We start from the raw sequence: 13,819 nt of genomic DNA, 5'->3' as shown, positions 1-13,819 counted from the left end.
TGGATGTTAATGAAGTTGCACCTCATACATAATAGAGCGCGCTGATTGGTTTCAAGTCATACTCATGAATGAATACAACACACTCAGAGACGTAATAAGCAACTCCCAGGTACAGACGTCCAGTCTACACGCTGGAATACACGCTAAGATCTCATGGCCTAACGCAGCTTCAAAAATTAGTTTCAGATCGGAAGTATGAGTTTGCTCGTAATAACACAAAAACAACCAATTTTCACTTTTTAGTGAAATATATGTGTCCTAATAGTGTTTTTAGCAGTGTGTGACACATATACAACCGTCAACAGCTCAAAAAATGTGTTTTGGTGTTTCATGTACATTTAAGAAAATTGCCTTTAAAGTTGTCCAAAGAAAGTGCTTAGCAATGCATGTTACTAATCAAAAATTCATTTTTTTGTATTCACAGTAGGAAATTTACACAATTTCTTAATGGAATATAATCTTGACATAATCTTCTAATGATTTTTGGCATAAAGGGAAAATCATTTTCACTCATGCAATATCCAAAAATATATCCATGCAACACTGGGGTTCAGGGTCACATACAGTTGAAGTCGGAATTATTAGCTCCCCTGTTTTTTCTTCCCCCTGTTTCTGTTTAACAGAGAGAAGATTTCTTTAACACATTTATAATCATAATAGTTTTAATAACTCATCTCTAATAACTGATTTTTTTTATTTGTCATGATAACAGTAAAGAATAAAAATAATAAAAGAATATAAAAAATAATAAAAGAATATAAGAATATTTTACTAGATATTTTTCAGGACACGTCTATACAGCTTAAAGTGAAAATTAAAGGCTTAACTAGGTTAATTAGGTTAACTAGGCAGGTTAGAGCAATTAGGCAAGTTATTGTATAACGATGGTTTGTTCTGTAGACAATCGAAAAAAAAAATAGTTTAAAGGGGCCAATAATTTTGACCTTAAAATGGTTCATAAAAAATTAAAAACTGCTTTTATTCTAGCTGAAATAAAACAAATAAGACTTTCTCCAGAGGAAAAAATATTATCAGACATACTGTGAAAATTTCCTTGGTCTGTTAAACATCATTTGGTAAATATTTACAAGAGAAATAAAATTCAAAGGGGATCTAACAGTTCTGACTTTACAGTATATGCTCACATTGTTAAACTTGTCATTTACTGGTATGAAACAGCATTTCATAAACACCATTGCCAAAACAAATGCATACATTTTCAAATTGGTGCTGTTTTCATATGATCCCTAAATGCCCATTTTCTGGAAAAATGTAAACAATAACTCATTTGGTTCACAGTTAGTTCTGAAATTTCAGCAGCCATAAAACTGTGACACACCTATTTCACAGAATCACACTGTCAGGCTCATGTTGTGTTTGTTTTTTGGCAATTTATCTGATTCAGTATGTTGGCGTCAGGGCTGTCAAAAAAGATCATTCTTATTAGATGTTCAGCTTAGCAAATGAATCTATGCATAAGTGTAAAAACGTAAATGATGAAAACGAGAAAATGATTTGGCGAAGAGGGAAGGCTCTTCTAATGCTTTGCAAGAATACCTGTGTATTTCAACATGCAACTAAGTAGGCATGGGACGATAACAATAACCACACAAATGTTGAACTATTTTAAAATTGACCGTGCTGTATGCATTAGGAACAGCTGATGGTGGCAAAAGCAAGAAACGGCAGCGGATCGCCCGTTCAGAAACGCATTTAAAATCGGTAAAGGAAGAAGCCCGCACAATTAAACACAAATTTTGCAAACTACACAAAACTAAAAACAAAACCACACAAACTAAACAATTTAATGACACTTACATGTTATGATCCGGAGGAAGAAGAAACTTACTGACAAAGTCCCTGTCAAAGTCTGACATAGTCCCATAGTCTGCTGCTCCTTCAATAGCAAATGGCTGTTGAATCCTGCGTTGCAGCGTGGGTTATATATATATTGTCTCAAAATCACATTTTACCGGAACTGGAACTACATATTTGGTGATGTACCGTATCTGCGTCAATACGATCAAACAAAAGATCTGAATCCGACTCGATTGGATTCGATTTGTTTTAAAAAAGGTGCACTTTCAGATTTAACCCTCAGCTGGATGTTTTATTCACTCAGAGCTGTGTTACACACTGCATGGAAGGTCATTTTCAAAAACCAATAATAGGGGCTCTTTATCTCTGTCTTCTAACAAAAATGATTCTGTACCTCCCTGTTGTGCACTACTTGTGTGCATTTCTTGAACAGGACTCCAACAGTCATCTTCTCTGCTGAAACAATCCTTTTCTCTCCACCTTTGATGAAACCGAGTGTACATTACTCTGATTCAGGATCCGACCGATAGCCTTTAATCTTCTGAACACTCTCTTTTGATGTCAGGTTTGTTCAGTGTGTGTTTAGGCAGCGTCATGAGAGCGATGCACAAGCTTAGAGCCAAGAGTCTCAAGTGACCTCTGAGCAGTCTCGAATGAATTAAAAAATGCTCCAAATGAGAAAGCGGGTGCTGTATTTTCATGGGGCCATCTGTCAGACTTAAGCAGCAGGCCTTGGTGGCACTTTGTGGCATTTGTGTGTGTGTTATCGTACTGTAGCAAAGGATGAAAGGAGAGAGCTACTCAGGTAGGGGTTGCTCCTGAAATCTCCTGGCACCTGTCGCCTGGGAATCTTTCTGAGCTCTTTGATGATGTCATTAACATTCCAGCAGCAGCGCTCTCCAAAGCATAAAGTGGTGGAGAAAGAAAGAAATAAACATTTTGCAAATTCCAGAGCTCACAGCTCAGTGCGCTGAGGTACCAGAATGGTTTAGAGGTACAAATGAACACACTCTAGAGCTTTGGGCACAGATTTGACTAGGAGTCGCCTTCCAGATGGATGACAGCTCTCATTTCTGGAATGGCCTCTTTGCTTTTATTGTGAACCTTGACTTAAGAGTCTTGTGATGTGGCAGCTGTGAAAGGGAGAGTAGTCTGGCTCGCTTCAGAGAGTCTCCTGATACCTTAAACACACGCCTCTCCTTCCTGTGGAGGGGAAAAACAGAGGCTGGACTGACACACATGTGCTCAGGGAGGACTGGGAAGGGAATCATAAGTCAGATAAGGAGTCCGGCCCTGAGGCTGTACTTAGTTGAACTCACTGCGAGCAGCTCATATCTGAATTCCTCAAATTATTGCATGACACTGAGATTTGGGTTTGTTGTTACATGGAGACAAAGAGGTGTTTCCCTTATTGCTCTGTTTCTCTTTCTCCCTCTGGCCCGGTTGTGCTGAATGTGTGCTACAGCAGTTTTTAAAGTCATATTTCCTCTCCAGTCAGTGAATTGGCTTAGTGCAGCACTGCGAAACACATCATTTTCTTAATCAGTGTTTTTGCTGTTTTACAATTTGAAAACATCGTACTCACCCCAATCTACCCCAGTAGTGCATATCCGAACATAAAAAGTTCATTTTTATTTCTGAACTGCCAAATAATTACTTTTCTTGTTTCAAGGAGTAGTGCAGTCAAATCACTTATTTTGTGTACAAATCATACACTTTAAAAAAAAAAAAAAAAACTGTAAAAACCTGTAAAAACCCAAAAAACTGAAAAAAACTCAGAATAAAAAAATGTAGATAACTTGTGAAAAAACAGTAATTTCTAGTTCCATAATTACAAGTTATTACTGTCATTTTACATATTTTAACTGTAATTGTGCAAGCTATTACTGCCATTTTACTAATTATTACTGCAATTACACAGATTATTACTTACATTTTACAAATTATTACTGTAAATATATAATTTATTAATGTAATTATACAGATAATTAATTTGATTATAATGATTATTACTGCAATTATGCAGGTTATTACTGTAATTATACAGATTAATTTATGTAATTATGCATGAAATCTCTAAATATTCTGTAAAATTTTCCACTTTTAACATACATCTAAAGCTGGGAAAAAAAATCTTTTTATGAATAATTGAAAAAAGGTAGGCGACGCAGTGGCGCAGTAGGTAGTGCTGTCGCCTCACAGCAAGAAGGTCGCTGGTTCGAGCCTCGGCTGAGTCAGTTGGCATTTCTGTGTGGAGTTTGCATGTTCTCCCGTGGGTTTCCTCCGGGTGCTCTGATTTCCCCGACAGTCCAAAGACATGTGGTACCGGTGAATTGGGTAGGTAAAATTGTCTGTAGTGTATGAGTGTGAATGAGTGTGTATGGATGTTTCCCAGAGAGGGGTTGCAGCTGGAAGGGCATCCGCTGCGTAAAAATGTGCTGGATAAGTTGGTAGTTCATTCCGCTGTGGCAACTTCGGATTAATAAAGGGACTAAGCCGAAAAAGAAAATGAATGAATGAATGAATGAATGAAAAAAGGTACAAATAATTGCTGTTGTCATAAAACAATGTAAATTTACCTGTAAACTATAATATAGTTTAACAAATATTTAAGGATATGTAGGTTAAACTCCTACAAAACTGTTATCTATTTTTTATTTCCTTTTTTTTTTTTAAATAACACATTTGGTCTTCGTTTAACAACAAAAAACAAGGTTAGTGTCATGTGAGGACACATGCACAACAAAGTTGAGGATCAGTTTATTAACAGAATCATCTTGCAGTTAAAGGTTGAAACAGGAACAAACAGGTGCATACAAATAATCCCAAGCGTAATGGCGGCAAACAAAATAACAAAGTAAAGGAGTCAAACACTAAACAGTTTAAGCTCAGAAACGATGTGTCTGTGTGTGCTGAGTTTATAGTCCTTGAAATCAGTCCATAATGATCTTCTGACTGTGTGTGTATTCAGTTAGAATTAGAAACCCGGGTGTGCGAGGTCCATGCTGGGAGTTGTAGTTCGTTAAAGTAACGTGTGTAGTGTTCCAGCGATCTCGCTCGCTAGATCACTGGGGATCATCCCAGTTCGCATAGCAACATTGTTAGAGTAGTAAAATAAACATTTCCTAGTTTACAGTGCATGCATTATATGCAGCCTACAAACAATAGGCTTTATTTCACTTTATTAACCTCATACTAATCTTCAATGTTTACTATCTTCACTAAAAACAATTTGACAGAATTTTTGTTTCCCTATTTTTACAGGAATAGTCTGTAAATATTATATTATATTATACATTTTTATAAAAAGCAGAAAAATAGCATAATACCAAATTACAAGCAATAACAGTACATTTAATATTAGAATTTTTTTATAGCACATCATATCTGTAAAACAAAAGGTGTTTCACTCTATGATGAAAAAACTGGAAAATTCTGTAAAAAAATAAAGACAGTTACCTGTAAAATAACGCTTAATTTTTTACAGTGCAGAGACTATTGGGTACACCATGATTTTATATCAAATTCACTAATGTGATACATGACTAAAAAGTGGTCATAAACAAGTGGCTTGGAACCAAAAACAGTCACGACTTAACAAGCGGACATCGTGTGTTGTAAATGACCACATTGATCTGATGCAGAAGACATAGGTGAACAAGCTCTTTTTCTGGAGCACAAAAGTGTTATTTTGTTCTCACTGAAGTCACATGAAATGTTTTGACATAATTTTGGTCCTTTTCCAGAACATCTAAGGACTGTTTAGGAAGGAATGCTTAGTTGGGGCTAATATTGTCAAGAAACACATTCTATTACACTACCAGCAGCAACCTGAACCCTTAATACAAGGCAATTTATTTTTATGCAGTTTACACACAAGTTGTAAACATACTCTACAAATTTTAGTTATGGTTATTTTCGTTATGGTGTTTTTCTGCTGTTGTAGCTCATCTGCTTCAATTTTTTATGTGTTGAGTATTCAGAGATGCTCTTCAGCAGACCTCAGTTGTAACTACAGGATATTTGAGTTTTAGCTGAAGCAGTCCTGTGATTCTCCTCTGACCTCTGGCATCGACAAGGCATTTTCACCCACTAAAATGCTGCTCACTGGATATTTTATCTTTTTCAGACCATTTTCTGTGAACCCTAGAGATGGTTATGCGTTAAAATTCCAGTTGATCAGCAGTTTCTAAAATACTTAGACTAGCATGTATGACACAAGCAGGGATACCACATTCAAAGTCAATAAGGTCACCTTTCTTTCTCATTTTGATGCTTGGTTTGAGCTTTGGCAGACTGGCTTGACCACGTCTACATGCCTAAATGTGCAAGAAGTTTCAGAAAGCTTCTGCTGCATTTGACATGATGTTTTTGTCAAACTAAAAGTTTGTCAAATTTTGAAGGCAGTAGAACTTGAAATGAAAAGCATTCATTCATTCATTCATTTTCTTTTTTCATTTTCTTTTCCTTCCAGCTGCAACCCATCTCTGGGAAAGAAATGAAAAGCAGTGAAGCCAAATTTTCTTTCCCAAAACTTTGAAATATATATGACATCAACTTGAAGGGATAGTTCATCCAAAAAGAAACATCTGACATAACCCTCAAATGGTTAGTATCAACTAAAGAAGATATTAATAATGCTGAAAACCTGTAATCATTAACATCCATGGTTGGAAACACAAATATATCTAAGTCAGTGGTTTCAGGTTTACACAATTTTACATTATATCTTCTTTTGTTTAACAAAAACTTTAGAATGAGTAAAAAATGACAAAATTTTCATTTCTGGGTGAACAATCACTTTGAGCTGTATTTTGAGTTGTGCTCATCTTTGATTTGATCTTCACTCAAAGGAAAAGTGAAGGCTTAACAGTGGAAGTGCAAGTGTGAGTGTCAGTTTTTCCTTGTGTTTAAGACAGTAAATTCTTGGCAGCTGATGATGTGGCGAAGAGTCTGTTACATGAGATCATAGTTTCAGTTACCAACAGACCCATTGATAGAAAACGCTTCCATTGAGAGCTGAAAAGTTTTGAAAAGTACAGTTCTGTGTGAAAAGGCAGATTCACATTATTGATTAGACTATTATCTGTTTGTCTGGACTTCTTAAAGGGTTAATTCTCCCAAAGCTGAAAATTCTACATTAGTTTACGCACTCTTGACTTGTCACAATCCTGTTTTAATTTCTTTCCAGTGTTGCCAGATTGGGCAGTGAAAATATCGAATTGGCAGTTATTATGATTATGCACAATTAATTGTAAAAATATTGCAATCTCGATTCGACTCCCTAGGCAATCTTAATCCAGCATTTATACGATTCTGTTAATCATATTTTTAAGTTCAGGAGAGAAGCAAAGGTGGACGGATGTCTTCACATAGTTTTACATATGTTGTTCAGCAACCTGGACACCTCCAAATGGTGTTGAAAGAGTCACATCCTGTATATATAATTTATATATCACCCCAAAAATGTAATATCTGTCTTCATGTAATGATGTATTCGCAACCGCAAAATCACACGTGACGTGAGCTGACCGTCAGCTGTGGTAACAGTGCGCACACGCCTCTAAATGAAGTCTACTTTAGTGAACAGAACCTGCATAGGCTGTGAAAAACAGGTAATAAAGTTGTAAATAACATTTTTATATAACAATTTTTTAAAAACAATTTTGTGGCACAGAGTGATCGTTCGGGAGCCGCGCGGGAAGTGATCTGCCCTTAGCAGTGAAAATGAAACCGAAAGGGCACACAATGTTGCCAGATGTAGCTGACTGATTCCAGCAGAAAAAAATATCCAAAACCCGCCGAAATGCAAAAATACCCACCCAGTCTTCTGTATTCATGAAAATCACGTCAGTGACAGATTTTAAGCAGAAAATTACAGGTTGTAAGCATATGACTTAAACACAATAATTCAACATCAGAATTATCATCAGCATTAATGACCAAGACAAATCTAAAGTCTGTTCAAGTCTATACAAAATTGAGCATTTTAACCAACAGTACAGCTACAAAAAGCCTATTGCTGTTTTACCACGTTTGAGAATGACAATAATAATAGCCCACTCATATTTACCTTTATTTTACATCTACAGAATCGTGAGAAAATCATGATCTTTATTTTAGGCAAAAAAATTGCGATTATCATTTTAGCCAGAATCGTGCAGCTCTAATTGGCGGGTTAACAAAATTTGGTTGGTTTTAAAGCTAAAGTTTTATATGCAACTGATTTAACAAAACACAGCTGTATGTTGCTACTCTATTCAGTTAGTGACCAGTGCATAACACAAACTGCGCGGGCCCAGCCACAAGAGCAGGTGAAGTTGTATTTAAGAGCTGTATTTTAACAATCTCAGTGCAAAGTCTAAAGTACATGGTGCAAAACCATTAAGGGCATGTCTGAATACGCTTTTGATATTTTAAGGACAGAAAAATACGCTCTGCACTCTGGCGCATGGTCTAACAGGGTTGTGCTTATTCTCTTAATAAGTTATGGGTGAGTTTTGAGCATAACAAGCATTAAACCAACCAGAGTCTCATCTTCCATTCCCATTAAGAGTCATTTAAATCGTGCCATGGCGCATTTGATATTTATATGGCAGACTTCGTAAAAGGAAAAACTTAACTCTTTACTAGCGAGAAAACAGATAAACACACCATCTGCAGCACGAGGAAAAAGAACAAGTCTCCTCTAATTGGCCTCTTCACTTTCTCCTTTTTACCTTTACTCTTTACTTTACTCCTTTACTTTCGTGGATAAGAAAACATTGTTGTACTTCACTGAAGACATCCATTGTCATACGTATTTAATTTCATTTGTTAGGCGCAAAGATTTCTTTGAAAACTATATCTAAATTCAGTTCTAATATCCAGGTAATTAATAATTGAACAATAATAATGAAGTGTGGTCAAAAAACTGATTTATATTCAAACACGCATACTAGTCTTATGCCCCATATGGTGATGCACACGTCTCCAAAACCGACTGGTAGAAAAATTTAGGCTTGGTTTTATTAAAAACAAATATTAATATGCATTACAATAAATAATACTGCTAATAATAATAGCATTATACAAATGCATATTGTAATAAATTAACTGAAAAAAGGCATGGAGGCATGAGGAAGGCATGAAGGTAGAGCTGCACGATTAATCTAAAAAAGATCGCGATCTCGATTCGACCCCATTGACCAGGGGTGTCAAACTCAATTTCTGGAGGGCCAAAGCCCTGCACAGTTTAGTTCCAACCCTGCTCCAACACACTTACCTGTGGGTTTCAAACAAGCCTGAAAGACTCAATTAGTTTGATCAGGTGTGTTTAATTAGGGTTGGAACTAAACTGTGCAGAGCTGCGGCCCTTTTGGAACTGAGTTTGACACCTGTGCCATAGACGATCTTAATCCAGCATTGCTACAATTCTGTCAATCATATTTTCAAGTTCAGGAGAGAAGCAAAGGCAGCTGCACAAGTCTTCACATTCATTTACATATGTTGTTTAGCAACGTGGACACCTCCAAATGGTGTTGAGTCACATACTGTATTAATAAGGTATAATTTACCCAAAAAGGTAATTTCTGTCTTCATGTGATGATGTATTCGCCACCGCGAAATCACACGTGACGTGAGCTGACCGTGAGCTGTCACCACAGAGAGGGCAGGCACGCACTTGTGAATGAATAGTACTTTAGTGAACAGAACCTGCATAGGCTGTAATTAACAGGTAATATATTTGTAAATAACATTCAGTTTGTGGCACAGACAGATAGTTTGGGAGCCGCACGGGAAGTATGAACAGCCAACGCAATCTCACGGCAATTCGTAACTTTTTGATTTAGTGGCTCATTCGTATGAATTCGTACGATCTAATTTATACAATTAAGTACGATTTGTTCCCAGAAATGGGTTGCGGCTGGAAGGGCATCTGCTGCGTAAAAACTTGCTGGATAAGTTGGCGGTTCATTTCGCTGTGGCGAACCCGGATTAATAAAGGGACTAAGCCGACAAAAAAATGAATGAAGGAATGAATAAATACGATTTGCTCATCACCCAATGATGGCTGGGCTTAAGGGTGGAGTTGGGTTGCCACGTCTCCTTTTTAAAATCGTACATTTTGGTAGGACTAAACTTATACGAATTTGTACGAATTACCTGACATTACCTAAACTGACAAAACGTAAAATACTTACGTTTCCTCGTGAGATCAGGTTGGAACCGCACTTAGCAGTGAAAATGAGACCGAAAGCAAGCACATATAACCATATCGCATTATAGAGTTATGATTGCGACAAGCATTTGATGTGTTTTTTTTCTTTCATAGCAAACACAGAGTTGTGCATGAGAAAAAAATGTTTAACTGTGTCAGTATAACTACTCTAGCCTATATAATTTTGGCTATAATGCATGAGGGAATCTGATAATGACAAATGTCTAATTTTACCAGTAGAATAAAAAGTTCTAATAATGTTGTCAATGACAAATGACAAGCACATGTCTCAAATATAATACTTCAACATCAGATTTATGAATAGTTCTGATGTCATCACTTTACTGTGCATTAATGACCAGAAAAAAATTTAAGTCTGTTCAACTCCACCATTCCAAGTCAAAATACAAAATTTAAGCATTTCACCAAACAGTAGAACTGCACATAATATTATTTTTGGTAATTTTTTATCATATGTTTGAGAAACATATGGTAAAAAAAATCGTGCAGCTCTAAATGAAGGCAGTGTTTTTGTTATATATTTATGTAGAAGATAATAATTTAATTTCATATAGAAAGATATTTGTGTATTGCTGTACATCCTGTGTGGATTAAGCAACGTGTAAGCGTTTGAACCCACATAGGTGCATAACTAATGCACTCTGAGCTAGACTTTCGATCTGCTTTTGGATGGTCAATGGCGCGGTCTATTTCAGTCAACAATGTGCCAACAATGTGCCTTAACTTACCACTATTTTAGACCAGCACACCCATGAGTCCACAAAGTGGGGCAAATGGATTTGCTATTTAAACAACATGGTGCAAATGTGAAAATTAGGGTTGTGGTGGTCTAAAAATAGCAACAAATTGCGCCACACGTCTTGTGCCTTATAACACCGGGTCCATAATAGGGCCCCAAATCTGACTCCCTGGCCAAATTGGACTCCTCTTCGCATGCACACACATTATGTGGCACCTGCACTTTAACTCACAGTTGTTTGTCATGACACTTTTATCAATAATTTTTTTTTACGGCAATTGACAGCAAGAACAAACAAACAAACATATAGAAGCAATGTCTGATTGGCAAGCAACATCTAACTATGTTTAAAAGAATTTAAAACGGCAAATAGTACAAATTTACACCCTGTTTAGAAAGTAAAACATACTCTAACAGTAGTGTAATCTACACAACATTAAAAGCAGTGTGTGAGTGAGAGGGGGAGCAGTGTTTCATGGTTTGATCCAGCTATGTTGGGGTTCTGTGACTGCTGGTGTTGGTTACTGTATGGGTAAAAATGATGACAGTTAAAGTAACTAGGTTAATTTAAAATTAAATAAAATATTAATCTAATATTTCAGGCAAGGCGAGGCAGTGGCGCAGTAGGTAGTGCTGTCGCCTCACAGCAAGAAGGTCGCTGGGTTGCTTGTTCGGACCTCGGCTCAGTTGGCGTTTCTTTGTGGAGTTTGCATGTTCTCCCTGCCTTCGTGTGGGTTTCCTCCGGGTGCTCCGGTTTCCCCCACAGTCCAAAGACATGTGGTACAGGTGAATTGGGTAGGCTAAGTTGTCCGTAGTGTATGAGTGTGTGTGTGAATGTGTGTGTGGATGTTTCCCAGGGATGGGTTGCGGCTGGAAGGGCATCTGCTGCATAAAAACTTGCTGGATAAGTTGGCGGTTCATTCCGCTGTGGCGACCCTGGATTAATAAAGGGACTAAGCCGACAAGAAAATAAATGAATGAATGAAATGAATTAATATTTTGGGCCTTTTTTGTAAACTTGGGCAGGTTTTGGACAGCTTTTGGCCTTTAAAAAGTCAGTTATATCTGGCAGCAGTTTTTTCTGTTGACCAAAAAAGAAGATCTTTTTAAAAATGCTAAAAACCTGTAGCTATTGACTTCCACAGTATTTGCTTTCCTACAATGGACGTCAATGTTACATGTTTCTGACATTTTTTTGAATATATTCTTTTTGTGTTCAACAAAAGAAAGAAACTCAAACATGTTTGGAACCACTTGAGGGAGATTAAAAAGTAAGTACTTTTTCATTTTCGGGTGAACTATCCCTTTAATGCATTAAGGAAGCAACCCTTTAAGGGTAAGTACTGATTTTTAAGACTGTCCAGACAGGAAAAAAACATGTGTGTGTGTGTGTATGTGTGTGTATGTGTGAGGTCTGAACTGATTCATATACTGTGTGTGTGTGTGTGTGTGTGTGTGTGTGTGTGTGTGTGTGTGTGTGTGTGTGTGTGTGTGTGTGTGTGTGTGTGTGTGTGTGTGTGTGTGTGTGTGTGTGTGTGTGTGTGTACACGTGTGTAAATACTTTCCAGTACTCAGCAGCCACCATCATTTCTTCAGTACGTCAACATTCCTGCTAAACTCTTTGCCATAATTGGGGAATTCTGGCTCTTTTTTGCCTTCATCTGTCATTCTTTAATGGCTCCAAAACCAAAAATCTGCGAAGACATCCAGAGCTCTTCTTCCTTTCCGAGAGCTGCTCATATTCCCTGTCAGTTGTTTAGAGAGGAGAAGAGACGTCTGCGTGAGATACAGGCCAGCCATTGGACAGGCTGTGGAAAAGCAGTAGGTTTGGCTCGGGGAACGTGGTTGTCTTTGCCCGGGCTCTGGAGATAAATGATCAGAAGGAACATGTAAGGCTGCGCTTTTCTCTGAGGTATTGCTATTCCACTTTACTGTGTGTCTGATCACGCACACTTAGGTTTCTGCTTTAAATCACGATTCAATAATCCTTAAGTAATCTGACCTAAATCATTGGACTGGCACAATTTACCACATGGGTAACAGAGAGTAAAATTCACAACAGATGATGGGTGATAATATTCAGATAAAAATTCTGTCATCTTTTATTTATTTCAAGTCTTCTGAATGTGTATGACTTGCTGTCTTTTTGCAAAACATAAAAGAGAGTAAATGACAATAGGATTATTATTTTCAGTTAAATTATCTATTTTTTAACATGCTATATCAGTCATTATTACATGCCTGTCTGGAATACTCAATTCTAATTGGTCAGTCATGACATTCCGAGGTATGCTATTACGAGATAACAGCCGCTCAATAACACAGGCTCATCCAGCAACTTCGAATCATCCTGACCTGTGGTCCCCAACCTTTTTATCACCGCAGACTGGCCAACGCTTGACAATTTTACAACGGTTGTAAGTGTACACAGATTGCTAGGCAACCATGAATCATTTTCTCAGCGATGACAAGCTGACAAAATCTTGTTGCAACTCTGATACAAGTTTTATTTATGGAGAAAATTAAAAAGCACTGCAGTTTTTGTCTGACATAATTAGTCGACCGAAATATGTATTCCATACAAAGTATGAAGCTGATCAGTCAGTTCTTTTCACGTCACTTGTTCACGTAAGCTCTGTGTATTCTGAAGATGTTTTCAACTGTTGTACCTAAAAAACTGGTGCCTTCATTGAAAATAGCAAACTTGCGCATGGAAAAGATGCGATAAGTGAAAGGTCGTCGTAATTTCCAGCAGTTGATCACAGATGTGCTGGATTCTCCTGATTTGTTGACAAATGGATTGCGGATCCATTCCTTGGCAGTTCGTGTGTCTTTCACTGGGGCTTTTACTCTTCGCAAAGAAGCTTTCCAAAATCTGTTTCTTACTCATTTTGCTAGCTTTCAAGGTTACATTTGGGCTGTTTTGTTTTTTTACATTTTACATTTTGGTTGGTTACAAGTGACTAAGATGTAACCGAGACAATACGGTCATTTTTTTAAAAATAAAACATTTTTCAAAATAAAAAGTCTTTCAGAGGTAC

General features: G+C 37.1%; 1 protein-coding gene across 1 annotated transcript in view; it reads left to right on the top strand.

Annotated features, from left to right (window-relative positions):
* adamts2a (ADAM metallopeptidase with thrombospondin type 1 motif, 2a) overlaps positions 1–13,819 on the top strand; it is a 169,128-nt gene that overhangs the window by 29,249 nt on the left and 126,060 nt on the right. The gene's annotated exons all lie outside the window — the stretch shown is intronic.

Source organism: Danio rerio, chromosome 21 (assembly GCF_049306965.1).
Source record: "Danio rerio strain Tuebingen ecotype United States chromosome 21, GRCz12tu, whole genome shotgun sequence".
NCBI classification, from domain to species: Eukaryota; Metazoa; Chordata; class Actinopteri; order Cypriniformes; family Danionidae; genus Danio; species Danio rerio.
This window is presented reverse-complemented; position numbering and strand designations above follow the sequence as displayed.